General features: G+C 40.8%; 1 protein-coding gene and 1 long non-coding RNA gene across 6 annotated transcripts in view; both read left to right on the forward strand.

Annotated features, from left to right (window-relative positions):
- Positions 1-10,545, forward strand: part of cpz (carboxypeptidase Z) — a 39,781-nt gene that overhangs the window by 2,287 nt on the left and 26,949 nt on the right. The gene's annotated exons all lie outside the window — the stretch shown is intronic.
- Positions 747-2,091, forward strand: LOC118598255. The gene is made up of 2 exons (XR_004947375.1): positions 747-992; positions 1,772-2,091. It is a non-coding gene; the product is annotated as an uncharacterized LOC118598255 (long non-coding RNA).

The following is a 10,545-nucleotide window of genomic DNA, read 5'->3' on the forward strand; positions in this document are numbered from 1 at the left end:
GTTCTTTAAATATAAAAACAGACAGTAGTATCATAGATGATGCTTTCTAACCATGACATGTGTAAAGAGGTCCCTACTTTGAATAAAGAAAAACTAATTCTGAATTTTTAATTAATAATGTTTGTTATGTTTTGAATCATTTCATCTGCTTCAAAAATAAATTTAGTACAGATCTGACTTTGACCCACATTTCCTTTTGTCTGACCTATATGCTAAAACAGTGAATAAACATAAGAGACTGGTCACTCAAATATGTTAAACATTATTTTTATTGAATCACATCAGCAAGAGTCAAATTCATATGTTAAAATTAGAATTTTACTGCCTTTAAATGTAAATGCTGGATTATTTTGGATTATAAATCCACTCACCACCAGAAGCAGACCTGAAGAAGAACATACAAGACAAACATTAGATACAATAAAAAAAAATAACATTTAATATACATTAGAATCACAAGACAAAGCTAAATATAACATGTACACATTTGTTAAAAATTAAATATTTAAATTATATGTTCTTATTAACTGAAAGTTTTCTGTCTTCACATTTTAACTTCACATGAAGAGATTCTGGTGTTACAGATCTGAATCATGTCCTTATTTATAACTTTGCGATTAAAGAAAAGAACTATCAATAAAAATACAGAGAAAACGTTCTTTTTTAAACTTCAAACATAATAGATATTAATGTTGCTGAGAGAATAAAAAAATCGAATTACCGGAACTAAAATAAATAATTGTAGAGGCTTGGAAAAAAGTAAAAGTAAAAAAACAGACACCCCTTACATTTTTTTATTTTTAATTTATTTACTTTCAGTATTATTCACAGAGTTCCGTTTCCAACTCTGAGTATTGTTATTCCCAAACTGTCCGCTAGGTGGCAGCGCAGCGCGCAGTGGAATAGAGGCACACCCGAGGAAGAATAAATCCTCTTGAGAAAATGCTACAAGCATATTAAAACGTGTGCTGCCTCTCTGTTCCAACTAACAGGTTAGTAAACACAAAATGGAAGAAGTAATGAGCAAACATCATGCCTGAAGGTATCACAGAGAACCTGGGTTAATGTAGTTTGAGTTATAAGGTTTGTTGTGAGGAATTTTGTGATGTGTGTTGTTAAGTGTTGAAAGCTAACTCGCTAATGCTAGCGGCCATGGTTATTGGGAATGGAATATGCTAGAAACTAGTTTTGAAGCAGGGAACTTTTATATATTTCTGTTGACATTTTTTATGAAACGTTTTCATCCACAATAACAACTGGGATTTTCGTACATTTCTTTTGGTTCAATACCAAATACCAGTAATGATAGTGAGTAACTGTATTTGAATACATGGCAGTTTAAAAGACTGAAGGAACAGTGCCAGTCAACCTTTTGGTTTTAATTCCTGTACGTTTTATTTAATTATTTTTGTTAAAATAATTATAAATAAATATATATTTCAAATTAAACAAAAGGAAACAGATCTGAGATTTATATTTTGGTTAAATACAGAGTTTAAAATTATTTTATAAAAAACATTGTATTAGTTTAATCTGTGTACATTGAGAACAGATCTGTGTTATAAGCATGACTGCATGTGGTTGACGGAAGCAGAGAAAAGGCTTCTTGAAGGACTGATTATTATTAAAAGAGAATAGATAATTTGTTTATTTCATGTCATGGTTATGTGGATTTTGGAATATGTTGATATTGTAACTGAAGAATAAATCCTCTTGAGAAAATGCTACAAGCATATTAAAACGTGTGCTGCCTCTCTGTTCCAACTAACAGACCACATGCCCTCTGGGCCACGACTTAGAGGAGCAACATAATCATAATATACATTAATGATTTATTTCCGGCAAATATAAAGTTATTCTTTTAGTACTTACCGGAGAAAAGACACCAGATGACTCCCAGAGAGTGTTAGAACAGTTTACAGCACGGCAGCAGGACAAAAACCGAAATAGAGCGCTCATGCTAACGCTAAATCTGTAGCAGACCAGCAAAACACAGGAGCACAGCTCCCAGAATCCACCGCGATCGTCACCTGTCAATCAAAGGCCGCGCCCCCCTCATTAAGCGAAAATAAATGCTGTTTTAAAAAAAAATTACAAACTTAGAAAAAAATTCACTCCCCTCAGAGTTGTCATGGATCAAATATGCAGCCATTGATGAAATAAAAACTTTAAGCACCAGGCATTAAAGGGGTTTATTAGAGGGCTGAAAATGAGGATTTTAACATGGGAGTCTACGGGAATTTGCTCACTCTAAGCACCAGCCTCTCTGGTCAGTGCCGGTACTGCAACGTTTTGTTACTTCCGGGTTGGCTTCACGTTCCGCCTGCCAGTGTTGGGGGTTGGTTTTAACCCTTTAACACAAGAGCGCCTCTTTTCTCCTTCAGAATCTCCTGGAGTGATCGTGTTAACAGTTGAAAAGTTACAGTATGTAAAATTTCGTGTTTAAGCGTCACCGGTGACGCCTCAGGTGTTAAAGGGTTAAACAGGTTCTCGTGGCATTTTTCTGATGATTGACTGATTGGTTTATTTCTAGATTGAAAAATACAGGACAAAACACACAATTATTTCGAACTCATTACAGAAACAATTCAATGCATTGATTAGAAAATAGAAAACAAAAATAAAATACACTTGTGTCACATTTGGTTCATTAATTTTTTTGTGATAGTTAAATAAAGTCAGTAAAGTTTGATTGATTGCTTGAAAAGGAGTGGGAAGAAGCGAACTTATATAATCCCACCCCTGCTTAGTTACTTCATTTCACTGTTTTGCACAATTATGTAATCTGGTTGTTGTTGTGTATTTTTTTCTTTTCTTCTAATTCCCAATAGTAAAGTGAAGTGCTTGTTGATTATTGATTAATCTCAAACATTATTTCAGTAAACTGTAACATCAATCATACATCATGTAACAGATATGAAATACTCATTACTTATCAATGTTATATTGATGCAAAAAAATAATCATTACACATTGAAATCCAGTTTTAAAGTAACGTTAGAGTTCTTAATAATCATTCTCTGGAAGAATTCTTATATATTTTCAGTAAACATTAATGATTCACACAATATCTAATAATCATTAATTATAATTAGAACACATAATTAAATTAATCATTTAATCATTGCTACATATTTTGGATCAAGTAGGGAAATTAATACCATATTGATTGTAAACTTTTCAGTAATCATTACTGCGTATTACATAACAAACTCATTGATTGCATTTGAAAAATCTTTGATTATTTCATCACATTCAAGTTCAGACATTTGGTATTATTCAAAAACCAGTTGATCTTTAACTCGTCTTATCTTCATAGATTAGAGTTTCTTTATCCATTTTCTTGAATGTATAAATGCTTGAACATTGTTTGAGCTCATTACTTAACTTGTTCCAGAGTTTGGTGCCACACACAGAAACACAGAAACTTTTCTTTGTGGTTCTTATCAATCTGACCTTGAAGTTCCTGCATCCTCTCAGTTTGTTCCTCCTTCATTTTCTAAGAACTGTTTCTGGATATTTATGGGAATGTTTTCCTACTAGCTCTGTATAGTAACTGTGCAGTGTAAAGATCAACAAGGTCATACAGTTTTAAAATTCTGGATTGATAAATTAAATTGTTAGTGTTATCAAGATAACTGGCTTTATGTATAATTCTGATGGTTCGTTTCTGAAGCATAAACAGAGGATGTAGTGAACTCTTAGAATTATTACCCCAAATTTCTATGGTGATATGAAGGAGCAGTACAATAAATATCTACAGTTCTATTCTAGTATATATTTAGATTTTGGTGTCTGGTCTACTTTTTGCACAATCCGTAAGCGATCTGCGCTTTAATTTATATTGCTGGATTGGCCCTTACCTATTTGCTGCTATAGACAGAGACGTGCTTGCAGGTGCCATCGTTATGAGTCATGGCAGCAGAACGCTGCTGTTTCAATGGAGGCCAGGGAGACATCAACCACAAAAATTGGTCCAGCTCCCTCAATTCTTAAAATTTGGTATTGTGAATATGAAATGTTTCTTACTTTTTGTGTTAATTATATGGCCAACAGGGGGCAGGCAAGGTTCAAAGAGGTGAGTATTTCATGTTTGGTACAGCAGAATATGGTCTTTTAGTTATGTCAAAACTCCACGCAAAAATAAGACATCTCCATCTCATCAAACATTCCACATGGACAAATCAGAGCTTCACGAGCGCTTTCTTCTCCTCCACGAGCAGAAAAAGTCCTTGTGCGAAAGAGCATCTATGAGCCACTTCCTCGGGCACGAGTGATGCGCGTGTGGGAGCAGAAGCTCAGTGAGCGCGCACACGCGCAACATTTTAGTCATGTGCGCTCACGCAGACTCTGGCTCTTCTTACGGAGAAACTTTTTCTGCGCGCGTGGGTGAAAAAGGAGTTTTGACAATGGGCTATATGCACGACCTACTTCCGCATTCAGTCTTTGAATGCTCAGTCAATTCCGGTCGGAGCCATGGGCTGTTGTTAATGTGGAAATAGCGGAGTGTTTGGACTTTAAAATATGTCTTTTGGAGCTAACAAGAGTCACTTTAAATGATGTTAGGGATTGTATTTGTCGTCCTACATAGTAAACGTCGAAGGTAACTTGCTAATGCTAATGTTTTTAGCGCATGCTTACGTGCGACCAGCTGTAAAACTGAAGGACATTCATGTTGGCGACACTTTATATGTGCAGTCAAGATACAGATCGCTGCATTGTTTCATGTATTTTATGTGAATCCAAAGCTAAACGTCGCAGTATTTAATGAAGTCCAGTTAGCTCTCATGCAGCTAGAGCGCGGGGCGCTGCTGCAGCTGTGGCTGTGATTGGGAACCATTTGGAGCATAAACACAAACTGGAACCGTAATTCTAACCTTAACCTTTCCTCCAGGTCCATGCAGCCAAGAAAAAAACTTCAGAACTGACTGCAGTATTTAGAAAATTACTTGTTAATACCGTTGTCACTTTTCATTTGGGCTAATGCTAGCTAGCATGAAAGACACGTCTGATTATCGCTGTCTTTATCTTTATGACCCGTTAATTGTGTTTCAGTTACTCCACAGCCGAGTGTTTCTAAACTTGTGTAAATGTAATTTTCAGTGTCAGGTAGACTCAGTCTGAGACGTGATTCCTTTCCTACGTCTCAACAGAGGCGAGGTTACCGTTAGCGCACGCTGCTATCGCTCCATGAAGAAGGCAGAAGCTCCTAATCGTCAGCTGAGAGTACAATCAGTAATCCAAAAGTCACTTTGAAGTTTATTTACACATAAAAGGTTCTGTTTAACAGGTTTTAAATGTTCTAACAGAGCTACGTTTCATCCCCAGAAGTCACATGATCATGATAGAGTTTTGTGAGCGTGGGGTGTTTGGTGTTTCAGAAAGGCGAACTTTGCCTTTTTGGATGTCATTGTGTTTACACTAGGGCTGTCAGATTTGTCGCGTTAAAAACACGTTAATCTGACATGTGCTTGACACCGACAATTTTATTGACGCATTAATCGCGGATTTTCTCATACGTGCCTTTCCATACCGCGCGCGCGGGCGTCCCGCCCCTCTCTCACCGGCCGCTCTCACTCGATCATGGGCAGGTCTCCAACCACCGAGCTGTGAGCTAAAACCGGCCGGCGCTAGGACCTGGAGAGCTCCTGCACCCTAACCCGGCTCCGGTTCGCGTCCAGTACCACGTCCGGTGGTACCGGCTCGCGTCCGGCGCCGCGTCCCAAGAGCTGCGGACCCCCGACGTTCCGAACAGCAAGCGCACCGGGGGACGTTTTAAATGTTCTGGAGGTTTGAGCGTGATCCAGCCCCAGCATAGCGGTCTGTCTGCCAGCATATTCATGGCGTGAGCTCCGCTGGACACGTCGCTTCATCGAGCTGCAGCCAGAGAACGCGGCGGCAGTAACAGACTGTCAAACTATCCACAGTGTATTTCTCAGTCTTTCTTCTTCTTCTTCTTCTTTTCCTTTCAGCTTTTCCCTTCAGGGGTCGCCACAGCGAATCAGTTTCCTCCATCTAAGCCTGTCTTCAGCATCCTCCACTCTAACACCAGCCACCTTCATGTCTTCATTCACTGCATCCATAAACCTCCTCTTTGGTCTTCCTCTAGACCTCTTTCCTGGCAGCTCTAGACTCAGCATCCTTCTACCAATATATTCACTGTCTCTCCTCTGAACATGTCCAAACCATCTCAGTCTGGCCTCTCTGACTTTATCTCCAAAACCTCTAACATGTGCTGTCCCTCTGATGTATTCATTCCTGATCCTATCCATCCTGGTCACTCCCAAAGAGAACCTCAGCATCTTCATCTCTGCTACCTCCAGCTCTGCTTCCTGTCTTTTCTTCAGTCCCACTGTTTCTAGTCCAAACAACATGGCTGGTCTCACCACAGTCTTGTACACCTTTCCTTTCATTTGTGCTGAAACTCTTCTGTCACACATCACACCTGACACTTTTCTCCACCCATTCCAACCTGCTTGCACTCTCCTCTTCACTTCTTTTCCACACTCTCCATTACTCTGTACTGTTGACCCTAAATACTTAAACTCCTCCACCTTCTTTATCTCTTCTCCCTGTAACCTCACTCTTCCACTCTGGTTCCTCTCATTCACACACATGTACTCTGTCTTACTGCGGCTAACCTTCATTCCTCTCCTTTCCAGGGCAAACCTCCACCTCTCTAACTCCACCTCCACCTGTTCCCTGCTCTCACTACAAATCACAATATCATCTGCAAACATCATAGTCCATGGTGATTCCTGTCTAACCTCATCCGTCAGTCTGTCCATCACCATTGCAAACAGGAAGGGGCTCAGAGCTGATCCCTGATGTAATCCCACCTCCACTTGAACTCCTCTGTCACCCCTACAGCACACCTCACCACTGTCTTACAGCCCTCATACATGTCCTGCACTGCTCGGACATACTTCTCTGTCACTCCAGACTTCCTCATACAATACCATAGTTCCTCTCTGGGCACTCTGTCATAAGCTTTCTCCAGATCTACAAAGACACAGTGGAGCTCTCTCTGACCTTCTCTGTACTTCTCTATCAACATCCTCAAAGCAAATGTTGCATCTGTAGTGCTCTTTCTTGGCATGAAACCATACTGCTGCTCACAAATGTTCACTTCTGCTCTTAGTCTGGCTTCCACTACTCTTTCCCACACCTTCATTGTATGGCTCATCAGCTTTATTCCTCTGTAGTTACCACAACTCTGCACATCTCCCTTATTCTTAAAAATGGGCACCATCACACTTCTCCTCCATTCCTCAGGCATCTTCTCACCACCTAAGATCCTGTTGAACAACCCGGTCAAAAACTCCACTGCCATCTCTCCTAGACACTTCCATACCTCCACAGGTATATCATCAGGACCAAGAGCCTTTCCACTCTTCATCCTCTTCAAAGCCCCTCTCACTTCACCTTTACTAATCTTTCTTACTTCCTGCTCCACAACCGTCACCTCTTCTACTCTTTGTTCTCTCTCATTCTCTTCATTCATCAACTCTTCAAAGTATTCTTTCCATCTTTCCATTACACCACTGACACCTGTCACCACATTACCATTCCTATCCTTGATCACCCTAACCTGCTGCATGTCCTTCCCATCTCGATCTCTCTGCCTTGCTAGTCTGTACAGGTCAGTCTCTCCCTCCTTACTACCCAACCTAGCGTACAAGTCATCATAAGCTCTTTGTTTGGCCTTTGACACCTCTACTTTCACCTTACGCTGCATCTCCCTGTACTCCTGTCTACTCTCCTCAGTCCTCTCAGTGTCCCACTTCTTCTTAGCTAGTCTCTTACTCCGTATACACTCCTGCACCTCCTCATTCCACCACCAAGTCTCCTTATCAACTCTCTTTCCTGATGACACACCAAGTACACTCCTACCTGTCTCCCTGATCACATTAGCTGTAGTTATCCAGTCATCTGGGAGTACCTCCTGACCACCCAGAGCCTGTTTCAACTGTTTCTTAAAAGTCATGCAACAATCTTCTTTTTTCAGCTTCCACCAGTTTGTCCTCTTCTCTGCCTTTGCCCTCTCTTTCTTCATCTTCTTCACCACCAGAGTCATTCTACACACCACCATCCTGTGCTGTCTGGAAACACTCTCACCAACCACTACTTTACAGTCACTGATCTCCTTCAGATTACACCGTCTACACAAGATGTAGTCTATCTGTGTGCTTCTACCTCCACTCTTATAGGTCACTCTATGTTCCTGTCTCTTCTCAAAGAATGTATTCACTATCGCCATTTCCATCTTTTTTGCAAAATCAACCACCATCTGTCCTTCTACATTCCTCTCCTGGATACCAAACCTGCCCATCACCTCCTCATCACCTCGGTTTCCTGCACCAACATGACCATTGAAATCTGCACCAATGACAACTCTCTCATTTCCAGGGATGCTCATCATCACTTCATCAAGATCCAACCAGAACTTCTCCTTCTCTTCCAGCTCACATCCTACCTGTGGGGCATACCCACTGACAACATTGAACATGACACCCTCCATTTCTATCTTCAGACTCATCACTCTATCTGACACTCTTTTTACCTCCACAACACTCCTAACAAACTCCTCCTTTAGGATAACTCCTACTCCATTTCTCTTCCCATCTCCACCATGATAGAACAACTTGAACCCTGCTCCTAAACTTCTAGCCTTGCTACCTTTCCACCTGGTCTCCTGGACACACAGTATGTCTACCTTTCTCCTCTGCATCATGTCCACTAACTCTCTACCCTTTCCTGTCATAGTTCCAACATTCAAAGTCCCAACTCTCAGTCCAACACTAGTGACTTTCCTCTTCTCTCTCTCCCTACGAACCCGCCTTCCTCCTCTCCTTCTTCCACCAACAGTAGTCCAATTTCCACCGGCACCCTGTCGGTGAACAGCACCGATGGCGGTCGTTGTTAACCCGGGCCTCGACCGATCCGGTATGGATTTCGTAGGTCTGATTCGCATATTTGATTTGGCAAGATTTTACGTCGGATGCCCTTCCTGACACAACCCTCTCTATTTATCCGGGCTTGGGGCCGGCACAATGAGACCCTGGCTTGGGCCCCCTCGTGGCTACATTTGTATTTCTCAGTCTTTAATGTTTTAAAAAAACAAAAAGTTAATTCGAAAGGATAAATCTCTATGTCATTTATTACTGCAATTCAGCAGAGGAGGAAAAGATTTGGTCCTGACAAAAATGAACATGAAAGTGTTATGGAAATTTTATTTTTGATGTTTTTTTATTTTATTTTACTGAACAATGATTGAAATTTTGAATTTAAAATGCCCTTCACTTGCACTTGGGGTTTTGTTAGGCAAGGCAAGGTGTCACAAACAGGCAGACAGCTGGTTCCACGTGCAGCAGGTTTATTAACAGTCCACAGAATAAGCAGGGTCAGACAGGCAGAGGTCATACACGGGCATGGGAGCATCCGAGAGGAGCGAGAAGAGGAGTCAGAGTCCAGGCGAGGGTCAGGGGCAGGCGGCAGGCAATCAGAGTAGCAGGGTCGGAGGCAGAAGGTCAGGTCCAGGAGTAAACGCTCAGAGATGCAGGCAGGGTGGCACAAACAAAGCTTCGCAGAGAGTGAAGTGTGGAGCCGGACTATAAGCTGAGGAGGTGATGAGGTGATGGGGAACAGCTGAGCTGATGAGTCCAGGTGATGGCAGGTGGTGAACTCAGAACTCTGGTGAGCGCTCCCTCTGGTGACTGGAGACGGTAGTAGCAGGTTGCTCCATGATACAAGGCAAGTTTATTTGTATAGCACATTTCATGTACAGAGACAATTCAAAGTGCTTTACATAAAACATTAAAAGAAACAATCAAAAGAAATAGTAAAAATGTGATCATTAAAATAAAATTAAAAGAAAAGTAGGCATTTTATGTTACAGCCTTTTATTGTTAAGAAAGTGTATCTCAATTCAATGTTACAAAATAAAGTATTTCTGATGAAAACTATAAATTTTGTCATTCTTGTTTTCATAATTAATGTAGAACTGCTAAATTCCACGAAGCACACATTTTTTTCCTTAAAAAAAGTCCACATAATAATTTGTGATTAATCGCGAGTTAACTCGGGACAAATGCGATTAATCGCGATTAAAAATTTAAATCGCCTGACAGCTCTAGTATACACAAAATCATAAACTACCATACAATGTAAGAAATAATGAAAATAAACCAATACCAGGGAAAGTACACAGAGATTTGCCAAGTCCACTCATATAGTTAGCTACAGCCGGAAGAGAGTAAGCGGTCTAATTCGAAACCGGAAATACGTCACACAGCTCCGTGCAGAGAGTCCATTGGGGGTGGAGACAGAGGGCTGCACCGGCTTTCTTCTGATTGGTCTATTTTGAGGATGACAACGCCTTCTAAACCCACGTAGACAGAAAGGAGTTTGACGAGGAGTCTGCAGCCCATACCTGTCATGCAGTTACATTGTCGGGACAATGACATATCTGACTTTAAAGAAAAGCTGAGACTTTAGAAATACAGTGTTCTTCCTTACTCGTGGGGTTAGAGACCAGAGACCTCC

This window comes from Oryzias melastigma, unplaced genomic scaffold (genome assembly GCF_002922805.2).
Source record: "Oryzias melastigma strain HK-1 unplaced genomic scaffold, ASM292280v2 sc00260, whole genome shotgun sequence".
In the NCBI taxonomy this organism is placed as follows: Eukaryota; Metazoa; Chordata; class Actinopteri; order Beloniformes; family Adrianichthyidae; genus Oryzias; species Oryzias melastigma.